This window comes from Salmo salar, chromosome ssa02, assembly GCF_905237065.1.
Source record: "Salmo salar chromosome ssa02, Ssal_v3.1, whole genome shotgun sequence".
Classification (NCBI taxonomy): Eukaryota; Metazoa; Chordata; class Actinopteri; order Salmoniformes; family Salmonidae; genus Salmo; species Salmo salar.
Window position 1 is genome coordinate 32,744,307 of NC_059443.1, and position 13,425 is coordinate 32,757,731.

Here is a 13,425-nt window from a genome sequence, read left to right on the forward strand (position 1 = left end):
CAGTGACATACTGTTACATCATTCTCATTTAATTTGCCAGCTTCGGGTCCCCATACACTAGTCTTCTTGCTTTCATCCAAAGATCCCAATAGGTATGCCAAGCAGCAATATTTCTAAGTAATATTCCGCATAAAAATATGAATTGGGATTCACTTCCACTGTCTGCATATCGCAATTTGGAATTGTAATGAAATTAGATAATGTAATGGTTAATCAAGAACCAGGGAAGTCTGCTGTCTCAGTCACTTGACTGCGGAATTGTTGTGTGTTCAGGAGGAAGTTGACAGGTCCTACATCACAATAATTCAAAGACTTAATCAAGTGTCTTTGTTTCTCTGGAATGTTTTGGGAGATTACACTGACACAGAGGGATTGATTATGTTATCACTCACCAATTTCTAGGAGAGGAAGAAGTTGTGTGTGGTTGTGAGAGACAGAGTAAAGAATAGAATTCAAAGCGGCAACAGACATCCGTGACTCGATAATGGCCAATTAAAGTTTGTAAATAAAACATTTTTAAAAGTTTGTAAATATATAATAATGGTCCATCAGCCTGTCGCTACTCTGCGGTTGTGGACTCGGAATTAAGTTAAGAAAAATAAATTAAGGTGGAGGGAGAGAAGGAAATGGAAAAATAAGAAATGTTCTTATTCCTTCCTTTCATCACTCTCCCTCTCCTTCTAACACCTTCTGCTAACCTTGTGTGAAGGTAAGAAAATCAGACAGGATGGTGTGGTGACGTGTGACAGACATATTTGCTATCTCCGCCTCACTCTTGCTCTCTCACCCAGTCGTCATGGTATGAGCTGGGCTGTCCACAGTAAAACCACTACACCATCAGTTCTTCCTGAGGTTGGAAGTTCAAAGGAAGTGTCAGACTGCCTGAAGATGATAGTGGAAGTGTGTGTGACTGTGCACTTATCAGGCATGAAAGGTATGTAAAGTCACAGTGTTTGCTCCGCCTGGTGCTGGGATCAGGGGTCAGGCCTGGGCTTTGCCCCCTTGTACTGCTCTACACTCTAGCCGTTATGCTATCCTGGTTTGTTTCCATCCACTCATGTTGTCAACAGCTTGTCTTACACCAAATGTTATTTATCTTGGTGCCACTAAAAGTTGAGTGTGGCACCAGGCCACTGGTGGCGCAATTGTTTGGAGGGGATCCGGATGAGGATGGAGTCTCACCAGGAGGAGGGCACTTAGACCCTCTTTATACTTGTAAGTCTCCTGAGCCCAGGGCGACCCGGGAGATCCCTTTTAGTCTCCTTAGGTTTGTTGGTTTGGTTCCACTGCTCACTTCCTGACCAGGGCCATTAAACCCTGAAACAATAGAGCCGCCAGGACAGGAAGTGCGTGCTATAGGAAGGTCATCACGCCCCTGGAGACTTCCTGTGCCACTCTTCCACGCCACACGGTGCCAGACCAGACCACAATCAACTAGATAAGACCAGGGACGGACTAGGAATGAAAAATGGCCCTGGACTTTTTGACTCAGACCTGCCCACCAAAAACCCCACCAGTGATACACCACTATCCATGCCACACTTTATGTAAACAAGATTACTGAACAATATTTATAACAATAACTTTAGTAAAATAGATGTAAAATAGAATAAGGGGAACGTGTTGCTCTTAGGAGGAGGCTGGCTAGAAGGAGCACATATTGGCACAATGGGGCTGGCAGCAAGGTGGCAAGAATCTCTGGAACCATCTGACCAGTAAAATAAATAATACAGGAAGAAATGTGTTGGTGAAAAGACTGGTGAGTAGGCAAGTCATAGAATAAAATTAAAATAATCATATTTCCTACCTCCTTAAATTAGCAATTTCTGCAGCAGCTTACTTCTCTCATCAATGCCATCTATAACCAGGTCACTGTCCAGGGCCATTAAAACATCTCGCTCAGTAGCTATGAGCATAAAAGCCTCCAGGTGCTGTTGAGATAGAGTGCTCCTGAGCCTACTCTTGATGAATTTCAGAGTAGAGAAGCCCCACTCACAAGCTACCTGGGTTACTGACAGGGTAAGTAGGAACTTGTAAGCAAGGCCCTGGATGTGGTATGCGTCGGTCAATAGGTTGTACTGACTAAGAATACGGTAGCAACACAGTGGACAGTCCTTGCAAGATGAACAGCTCTTGTTCACCATCTCCACCTCGTCTTAATTCCCTTCAGGTCCATGATCCTCCATAGTCCTGGTTGTGTATTCTTCAAATCCCAATTGTTTTAACCTGTCCCACCCTAGTCAACAGCCAGAGGAATCGGGTCGCGCGAAATACAAAACCTCATAAATGCTATAACTTCAATTTCTCAAACATATGACTTTTTTAAACCATTTTATAGATACACCTCTCCTGAATCGAACCACGTTGTCCGATTTCAAAAAGGCTTTACAGCAAAAGCAAAACATTAGATTATGTCAGGAGAGTACCCTGCCAAAAAAATCACACTGCCATTTTCAAAGCAACTAGATGCATCACAAATACCCAAAACACAGCTAAATGCAGCACTAACCTTTGACAATCTTCATCAGATGACACTCCTAGGACATCATGTTACACAATATATGCATTTTTTGTTCGATAAAGTTCATATTTATATATAAAAACAGCATTTTACATCGGCGCGTGACGTTCATAAAATATTTTCCCTCAAATGCTTCGGGTGAATCAGCGCTACAATTTACAAAATTACTATTCGAAAACATTGTTAAAATGTAATATTGTCATTCAAAGAATTATAGATTAATATCTCGTGAATGCAACCGCATTGCCAGATTTAAAAATAACTTTACTGGGAATACACTTTGCAATAAACGACGTGGTATGCTCAGAAAAATAGGCTAGGCGATACATGTTAGCGCCATCTTGGAACCATCTAAAATCAAAAATACTATCGTAAATATTCCCTTACCTTTGATTATCTTCATCAGAAGGCACTTCCAGGAATCCCAGGTCCACAACAAATGTAGTTTTGTTCGAAAAAGTTAATAATTTATGTCCCAATGTACTGAAGCGCGCGGGACTTGTCGTCACTAATGTGCAAAAAATATATATTTACGTTCGTTCAAACATGTCAAACGTTGTATAACATAAATCTTTAGGGCCTTTTTCAACCAGAGCTTCAATAATATTCAAGGCGGACGATTGCATTGTCTTACTAAACGTTTCGAAAGGGGAGGGTAGCCATGGGCGCCCACGTCATAGTAGTAAATGGCCCTCCCCCTGTGACCAACTTCCCAAGCCTCTCTTTGGGTCAGTTTCTACCATAGAAGACTCAAACCACTTTGTAAAGACTGTCAACATCCAGTGGAAGCCTTAGGAAGTGCTAAATGATTAATAAGTCCCTGTGTGTTTCAATGGCAAAGGTTTGAAGTGATTCCACACATCAGATTTCCATTTCCTGTTAGGATTTGTCTCAGGGTTTTGACTGCCATATGAGTTCTGTTATACTCACAGACACCATTCAAACAGTTTTAGAAACTTTAGAGTGTTTTCTATCCAAATCTACTAATTATATGCACATTCTAGTTACTGGGCAGGAGTAGTAACCAGATTAAATCGGGTACGTTTTTTATCCGGCCGTGCAAATACTGCCCCCTATCCCCAACAGGTTTTAACCTGGTCCACTGTTCTGCCATGAGCTCACTCTGTAAATTGGCCACCGTTGCTCTGCTGTCAAATTTTATCAAACATTTGCTTAGTTCTTGAAGGACTGTCTGTGGAAGGCCACTGGCACTGGATGTTAGCTGACTAAAGTTTAGGGTCCAGAAGAGCCATGTCGGCATACAAAGTACCATTACTCAGAAATCGCAGATGGACGTTATCTATACCTGTATCAAGAAATTGATTATGGATGCCAATCCTGTATGCACTGTCTGCCCCAGTAAATGCCTCATATTGTGCCATTTCTCCAGGCATGGTTTTCTTATTTCGAGCTCTTTTCGTTGGCAGAGTGGTCTCTAACTCCAGCTCTGTTTCCTTATCCCGTTCCTACGACTTCCTGTTGGCCCATTGAACAAATGTGTCTGCAGCTGCCTTGACTTTTTCTCTTGCCATTCCTTTCAGCTGCTCCTCTGTAGACACAACCATACTATAAGGACACCAGGCGAGACCCAAATGCAGACACAGGAGGCAGATGGTGGAGAGTTCATAAACCAGGTCAGTCCAAACAGTACCAGGCGATAGGCAGGCTCGAGGTCAGGGGCAGGCAGAGTGGTCAGGCAGGCAGGCTCAGAATCAGGACAGGCAAAGGTCAAAATCAGGAGGGCGAGAAAAGAGAGACTGTGAAAAGCAGGAGCTGAGACACAAAAACGCTGGTTGACTTGACAAACAAGACGAACTGGTACAGAGAGACAGGAAACACAGGGATAAATACACCGGGATAATAAGCAACACCTGGAGGGGGTGGAGAGAAGCACAAGGACAGGTGAAACAGATCAGGGTGTGACAGTACCGCACCCTCTAGGGGCACCACCTGGTGTCCTACCTGGGCGCATACCTGGTTGGCTGGGATGTCGGCGATGAGGGCTGGATCCAGGAACCCAGCACCTCTCCTCCGGGCCATAACCCTCCCAGTCAACCAGGTACTGGATACCCCTGCCCTGTGGTCGAACACCCAGGAGGCATTTTACCGTGTATGCCGGATGGCCATCGATGACACGGGGAGGAGGGGTGAACCTGGAGACAGAAGACAAAGAGCTGTGAGACACGGGCTTAATCCTAGACACATGGGCAGTAGGGTGAATACGGAGGGTACGGGGATAACAAGAGACGGACAGCAGTGGAACTAAGGACTCTAGAGATGGGAAAATGACCAATGAAACGGAGGGACAGTTTGCGGGACTCCACCCGAAGGGGCAGGTCCCGTGTGGAAAGCCATACCCTCTGCCCAATGCGGTAGCCCAATGCGGCACCATGAGCTGGGCCGTCTCCTTGGCAGAGGGTAGTTTGGGGAGAGGGATGAAATGGGTGGCCTTGGAGGAGCGATCCACTACCGTCAGAATGACAGTGTTGCCATCAGACGGAGGAAGCCCAGTGACAAAGTCCAGAGAGATATGGGACCAGGGACGATGAGGAACAGGTAGTGGCTGAAGGAGGCCAGAAGGAGCTTGCCATGGAGTCTTGTTCTGAGCACACACAGTGAATGCGGCGACGAACGCAGAAATGTCAGTAACCATTGTGGGCCACCAGAAACATTGTTGGAGGAAGGCTAGGGTTCGACAGGAACCTGGATGACAGGTCAGCCTGGAGGAATGAGCCCATTCTAGGACCCTGGACCAGACTGTGTCTGGGACAAACAACTGGTTAGCCGGGCTCCCTTCAGGTTCAGGCTGGGAACGCTGTGCCTTGCGAACCAAGGTTTCAATACCCCAACCCACATTAGCCACAAGGCATGAGGTGGGGAGAATGGTTTCGGAGACCGAGGGTGTGGCAGAGGAACTGTATAGGCGGGAGAGGGAGTCAGGCTTCACATTTTTGGACATTGGGCAGTAGGATATGGTGAAGTTGAATCTTGTAAATAACAAAGCCCACCGGGCCTGCTTTGAGTTAAGGCACTTGGCTGTACGGAGATATTCCACATTTTTATGGTCGGTCCAAACCAAAAATGGCTGTTCTGCTCCTTCTAGCCAGTGCCTCCACTCTTCCAGCGCCATCTTGACCGCCAGAAGTTCTCAGTTGCCTACGTCGTAGTTCCTTTCTGCAGGATTGAGACGATGGGACAGGAAGGCACAGGGGTGGAGCTTTTGGTCCTGGGCAGATCGCTGGGATAGGATGGCCCCCACTCCAACATCAGAAGCATCAACCTCCACCACAAATTGATTGGACTGGTCCGGATGGACGAGGATTGGTGCTGTGTTGAACCGATGCTTCAGGTCCACAAAGGCTCTGTCAACAGCTGGAGACCATGTGAACGGTACTTTGGGAGAGGTGAGTGCAGAGAGGGGGGCCACCAGGGTGCTGTAGCCCCGAATTAAACGGTGGTAGAAGTTAGTGAACCCCAGGAAACGTAACTGCACTCTGGACGTAGGTTGAGGCCAATCTACCACTGCTTTCACCTTTTCAGGGTCCATTTGGACATTTCCACCAGCAATGACATATCCTAGAAAGGAGATTATAGAGCGGTGGAACTCAAACTTCTCGGCTTTCACAAACAACTGGTTCTCCAGGAGGCACTGAAGGACGTTTCTGACATGGAGAACGTGTCCTTGGGCAGACCGGGAAAAAAACATGATGACGTCAAGGTAGACGAACACAAAACGATTTAGCATGTCCCGGAGCACATTGGCATGACCTGGTACTCATAATGTCCACTGGCTGTGTTAAATGCTGTCTTCCACTCATCTCCTTCGCGTATCCAAACCAGCTGGTAGGCATTTTGAAGGTCCAGCTTGGAAAAATCAATGGCACAATCATAAGGACGGTGCGGGGGAAGAGAAGTAGCACATGCCTTACTGAATACCTCCAGGAGGTCATGGTACTCAGTGGGAACGGCAGAGACATCCGAGGCTTTGCTTACGTCCTGAGGAGGACGTCTCGGGGACGGCTGTGCCGCTTTAAGGCAATGGGAATGACAAAACGGGCTCCAACCCAGGATGGAGCTCGTGGTCCAGTCAATAACAGGGTTGTGTTTTTGGAGCCAAGAAAATCGCAGAACAACAGGAACATGGGGTGAATCGATGGTCTCACTGTGGTTTCCTGAAACCCCTATCTGAACGGGCACTGTGCTATGGGTGACTCTTCTAATTGAGCGGCCGTCCAGTGCCCTTGCATCCATGGGGACAGAGAGAGGTTGGGTGAGAATACTTAATTCAAAAACCATGGTAGCATCCATAACACTTTCATCAGCACCAGAGTCATTGCTCAATTGGAAGAGTCACCCATAGCACAGTGCCCGTTCAGATACAGGTTAGACTGACTTAGACTGATCTTAGACTGGTCTCCCCACAGCAGAATCACAAAAAAAGGTGTACGGGTGATGTGAATTAGGGGACTCCCAATCTGGCTCACCAGAGTACTTGTACCCACTAGAGAAAATGGTTTCTTAACACGCAGGTGGCTATATAATGTCCCATACCTCCACAGTACAGACAACAATTAGAACTCAGCCTACGCGAGCGTTCCCCAACCGATAATCTAGCTCTCCCCATTTGCATGGGCTTGAATATCCAACTCACCCGTCACCGATGATTCTCGAGGAACCTCGGGTGTTTTCGGCTCTTCTCGGAAATACACACTTTGGGGATTTCCGGATTCCTTAGGGCGTGCGCCAGCATCAACAGATGAACGAGTGTTCCCGAGGCCCGACCTCCTCTCACACCAGCGTTCTCATAGGCCCCCATCAATCCTAATCGAAAGGGCGATGAGGGAATCAAGGTCCAGTGGTATTTCCCAAGCCGCGAGCTCGTCCTTTATCCCCTCTGACAGTCCGTGGAGGAAGGTGTCGAACAGAGCCTCCGGATTCCAGGAACTCTCGACAGCCAATGTGCAAAAATCTACTGCGTAGTCTGCCACACTACGGGAGTTCTGACATACCTGCAGTAGTTTTCGAGCCGCCTCCCTCCCGGGCACCGGAGAATCAAAAACCTTCCTCACCTCTGCCATAAATTCCTCAAGGCTATGGCACACAGCGGATTGCTCCTCCCACACAGCCGTCGCCCAGGAGAGCGCCCTTCCGGACATTAGCGTGATTAAATTCACTTTCTTATCTTCGATCGGTCCGACGGGAACGAAGAGGGCTGGAGTTCGAAAATGAGGGAGCACTGGGAAAGGAATGCCCGGCAGGTACCAGGATCACCTGCATAACGCTCCGGAGGAGGTAAGTGGGGTTCTCGGGGAGCCGGGGTAGATTGAACCAATCCACAACTAGTGGAACGGTTACTGGGTGGTTGGGAGGTCTGAGATGTGGTGTGCTGCCTATGAGCTGCTTCACGGATTTTATCCATTATTGCCTTAAACCAATCAATCAATCAATCAAATCTATTTATAAAGCCCTTCTTATATCAGCTGATGTCACAAAGTGCTGTACAGAAACCCAGCCTAAAACTCCAAACAGCAAGCAATGCTGGTGTAGAAGCACGTGTAAAAACAGCCCTTCTTATATCAGCTGATGTCACAAAGTGCTGTACAGAAAACAGCCCTTCTTATATCAGCTGATGTCACAAAGTGCTGTACAGAAACCCAGCCTAAAACTCCAAACAGCAAGCAATGCAGGTGTAGAAGCACATGTAAAAACAGGTGTAGAAACCCTTGTAGAAACCCTTGGTCATGGCGTTCCGTCAGGGAACGAAGCCCTTCAAAAAGGTCCTGCCTCCCAATGGTGGCTCCCTGCAGGGAGACAACATGACAGAGCTGGTCAATGTCTGCTAGGTCTGTCATGGCCAGTTCGTACTATCAGGACACCAGGCGAGACCCAAATGCAGACACAGGATGCAGATGGTTGAGCTCCGATATTTATTATAACAAAAGGGGTAGGCAAAAGGCAGGTCGGGTACAGGCGAGAGTTCATAAACCAGGTCAGTCCAAACAGTACCAGGCGATAGGCAGGCTTGAGGTCAGGGGCAGGCAGGGTGGTCAGGCAGGCGGGCTCAGAGTCAGGACAGGCAAGGGTCAAAACCAGGAGGGCGAGAAAAGAGAGACTGGGAAAAGCAGGAGCTGAGACACAAAAACGCTGGTTGACTTGACAAACAAGACGAACTGGCACAGAGAGACAGGAAACACAGGGATATATACACCGGGGTTAAAAAGCGACACCTGGACGGGGTGGAGACAAGCACAAGGACAGGTGAAATAGATCAGGGTGTGACACATACGATGCGCAGATAGAATGTCCATTCCACTTGTTTGAAGATATTTTGAGACTGGTGAGGTGACCTGAAATATTCTGAGGAATATCTGAGCTGTAAGTATTGTTTCATACTTCAGCAACCCCTAAATGTATCCTTGTGCCTTGACACGTGCAGTAGTGTTTATGTTTTTCTGATCTTGTATGGTTGAAAAAGTGAGAAGGACATCAACATAGAGTCCCTCATCTGGATTTCCAAAACCTCCAAAGACCTTCTTTAAGGCACTGTCTTTATCCCACCAGTGTGTCTCTCCAATTGGAGCAAGATGTCTGTGTCTTGTGTCCTTGCTCTCCTTCGCAGCAAATGTTCATCCTCTGGTAGGATTCACGGAAGAACACAGCTATGTTGTTAACAGGAGAAAAAAGTGACCCACTTGCCAAGACGCTCTCTGTTCTGTCTGCCAAAACAAGGTTCAAAATGTGTGCAAGCACCACACATGCACTTGATTGGTGGACTTTTCAGAGAGCAAGGCAGATAAGCCTTTACACTAGAGGCTCCATCAGTGGAATTGCCAATGCATTTGCTGATGTCAAGCTTCATGTTTTCCAGGACTTCACTCAGTACCTGGACAAAGTATTGTCCAGTGGATGCCTCGCATTTCACCACAGCCACAAGCCTCTCATGGATGACGTTCGTCACATATCTGACTATGACAGAGCATTGATCTTGTGTTGTAATGTCCTGTGTAGTGTCAATCTGGACTGAAAACATGCCAGCTTCCTGGATTTCACTTGCTATGGTGGCCTGTATTGTGTGTTGGATGGTGGTATTGGTAATGACGTTATCGATGGTAGTCTTTGATAATAGAGTGATTAGAGAGCCTCTGTCCCCTCTTGACCCAGACTCATGGAGTGTTTTGCTTTTCTGTATGCTCTTTCATATACAGGTCGTACTTTCCCAGCAGAATGATCATCTCTAAAAAGTTGCCATGGTCAATGCTGCTGTCATCTAGCGTATAAGCTGCTTCAGACTGCATGCCTCTGTAGCTCAGATCCTTCTTGCCTATGACTTTAATAACATCTATAATGCCCTCTAGCACTTGCCTTCTTCTGTTCACTTGCTCTCTATCAGCAGACGTCAGACTGCCGATGAACAGGCTCTCAATGTTACCTTTGGAGGACCTTAGAAAGTTGGCCTCAGCATAATCTCTGTGCATAATGCTCTTTCACTCTCTGATGGATATGCTTCCAGTCTGACATTCCATTCATGAAAGGGCTGTTCTCTGTGGGCTTTGCAAATGCCATACAAATGAAACAGAAGAAAGCATGGTTCTCTTCACTGTATGACAGCCACTTCCAGTTGGTCCCATCTTTACAAAAGAAAACCTTCAGACTTTTCACACTTTTGTAGGTGGTGGAAACTAAAAAACATATCTAGGTCCCCTGACTTCGGCCTCTTAAAATAATCAAAAATTGTGGTGGCAGTGGCATCCTGGCTCTGGCTCAATCTACATCTGTCCACTGCAGATGCACTATCCTCAACTTGGATGAGTAATTAGTATAAATTAGTATATTAATATAATATTATAATGTTAAATAAAAAGTAGAATGTTAATATAATAGTAGAATGTTAGTATAATATTAATATTAATTACATAATGTTAGTATATTCATAATTTCATGTAATAGTATACTATATACCACTAGTATAATATTAATTCCAATTGGACAATACAGCAGTTTAAGAAATACACAACCAACATTTATAATTTTTGTAGGTTTTGTTCCATCATTAAATCCTTGTGCAAGAAAAATGGTCTACATTTCATTGGTGGTTAGTCTCTAATTTGTTAATGCTAAGTACTAACTTGTCATTAATCATAACCATTCATGCATAACAATGAGTTCAACATTTTGAAAGTTTACTGTAGCACGTCAACCTTTTTTTAATGTCCCACCCCATCCAGGCTGTGATTGGTCGGTTCACGAAAAGTGACATTGACGAGCGCTTGTTTCAACAAGAGGCACCCGATATAGCTAAATAGCCAGCTAGCGAAACCCAAACATTGCTTTTCTTATCCCTATTGTCTTCTGTCTTACCGCTTCAGCTGCAAACCTTGACTAACAGTTGAACTGGTATCGCTAGGCTCAATGGGCTGCTCTCTCTTTTCTCTGCTGCCAGTGCCTTCAGGCTCACTAGGCTGAGATGATTGACTGGTAATGGCGCCAAATGAATAATTTGTTATTTTAAAACATTTGGCTGCATCAGCCTCAAGGGACTCTTCTTTCTCCGCTTTTCAGCACCACCTTTACGTTTTTCTCTTTTTGTTTGGCCATCTTGCTCCACTACACTATTTATCCAAATGTCACCACTTAACAGAGATGGGAAAGGGGCGGGGCTCAGGTAAAGTTAGAATTGACTGGACCAAAAGTAATTGGCTGGAAGAGAGAGGCTGACAGATGTAATACCCAACCGCAGTGTCAGTGGGCCGGCAGCCCACTTGCCTGGGCCAGTTAGACACAGAGCACTTGGTTATTTTTATTTAAGCGGGGGTTGGGGTTATTTATATTTTGCGTTGCATCGGCCCCAATTATCAAGCGACCCACCGGGAAAACTCCCAGTGCTCCAGATGGCCAGTCCGTCATTGGACAAGACCCTAAGTAGACCATAACACAATAACCCATCAGACCTGACCAGCCCAGAACACAATACACTATGACACGTTAGAATAGACTAGACTAGATAAGCCTAGATCTACCTGTACTAGAACAGCCCACACAGGATCACAGCAGCACAACTTGCTTATGGGGTATAGGGCTTAAGAGTTGTTTTTGGACCAGGCAAAACTAACACAATGGCGCACAGAGAATGCTGAACACGGTTTGACATCCACACACACTTACCGTGTGCTGCCATGGCAGGTACTTGGCAGCCTGCAGTAATTACCCAGGCTAATGAAGGGTCTGACCGAGACAGTTAAGCTCTTGATGGGAGCAGAGCTGATCATAGAGCTAATAGAGCCCTATTTCAGATCACTGTCTTTGACACACTGCCACAGGCACTACTATACCGCAGCACAGTTAGCCTGCGGGCTAACATTGACTGTCCCCCTTCCTTTCTCTCATTACCCCTATTTACCGTACCTTCAGAAAGTATTCATACCCCTTGATATTTTTCCATATTTCGTTGTGTTAAAGCCTGAATTTATAATGAACTAAATACTTTTTTTCTCTCACCCATCTACACACAATAAATACCCCATAATTACAAAGTGAACACGTTTTGTGAAATTTAAGCAAACTTATTGAAAATGAAATACAAAAATATCTCATTCACATACAATACCAGACAAAAGTTTGGACACACCTACTAATTCAATGTTTCTTGTTTATTTTTACTATTTTCTACATTGTAGAATAATAGTGAAGACATCAAAACTATGAAATAACACATATGGAATCATTTAGTAACCACAAAAGTGTTAAACAAATCAAAATATCTTTTATATTTGAGATTCTTCAAAGTTGCCCTCATTTGCCTTGATGACAGCTTTGCACACTCTTGGCATTCTCTCAACCAGCTTCACCTGGAATGCTTTTTCAACAGTCTTAAAGAAGTGTGTGTCTTTGAAAAAAGTGTGATTTGAAGTGCCTATTAGGTGTTGGTCTGTCTTGTTTGTCTGTTTATCTAGATGTCATGTGGCCAGTGGTTGTTGTGTAAGGAAAATAAATAGATGGTCCTCTATGCTCTCATTGTACTGGGTCAATCCGATTAGGATATTGATGCATGGTAAATGGGTGGTTGACACAATAAGCCCTTGGCCTAAGAGGTGCACAACTCCCGGTCCCAAGGATTGCAGTGTTTGCTGGTTTAAAATTCACTAATTAAAAAATGTAATCAGTTATTTGAAGCGTTTAGTGTATTATTTTCTCATCATACAGATGTAAGATCTTAATTTGATCACCCTGTTGCAGGAAATGTTAAACTTGGTAGTGTATTTCAGCTTTAAAAAGGATTCAAAAGTTTGTAATTTCCACTTTGATATTTCAGGATTGATTTTCCTTTACGAAAAATGTATCGACTACAAAAATGTCCATTAATTATAATCCACATAATAATGAACAGTTCCTGTTGCTACCGGATTATTTTCCTGCTGTTGGAGACTTGCTCAAATTAGCTAAAATCCTACATCTGTATGATGATAAGTGTGACTAGGCTAACCAGAGTGACTAATAAAGCATTTCAAATACAATTAAGAGATTCTTAACCTGATCTATTTAGCTAGACATGTGTTTTTGCTTTTCTCATTCTGCTCACACAACATTGGCCTGCAGGATGAACTACATTGAAGACCTGTCACATTGTTACAGATGCGGGATCTTAATTTGAGCCAGTTTGCTACAGCAGGCAAATAACCCTGCAGCAACAGGAAATGTGAATTATTATCTGTATTATAATTATTGGACATTTTTTTGTAGGGGTTGATACCTTGAATACACTACTATTTTTCTGCTGTGCAGGAAAATACTCATCAACAAAAGAGTGATCAAATCAAGATCCTACATCTATCTATATGCTCTGGTTAAAGGATGCTTTTTAGGATGCTTGTTGAATACACTTGAAAGAAAATTGACATATTACCTTA

The 13,425-nt window shown here is 44.8% G+C and overlaps 1 protein-coding gene across 2 annotated transcripts in view; it reads left to right on the plus strand.

Moving 5' to 3' along the window:
- LOC106580330 (atrial natriuretic peptide receptor 1) overlaps positions 1 to 13,425 on the plus strand; it is a 56,205-nt gene that overhangs the window by 12,208 nt on the left and 30,572 nt on the right. The window lies entirely within an intron of this gene.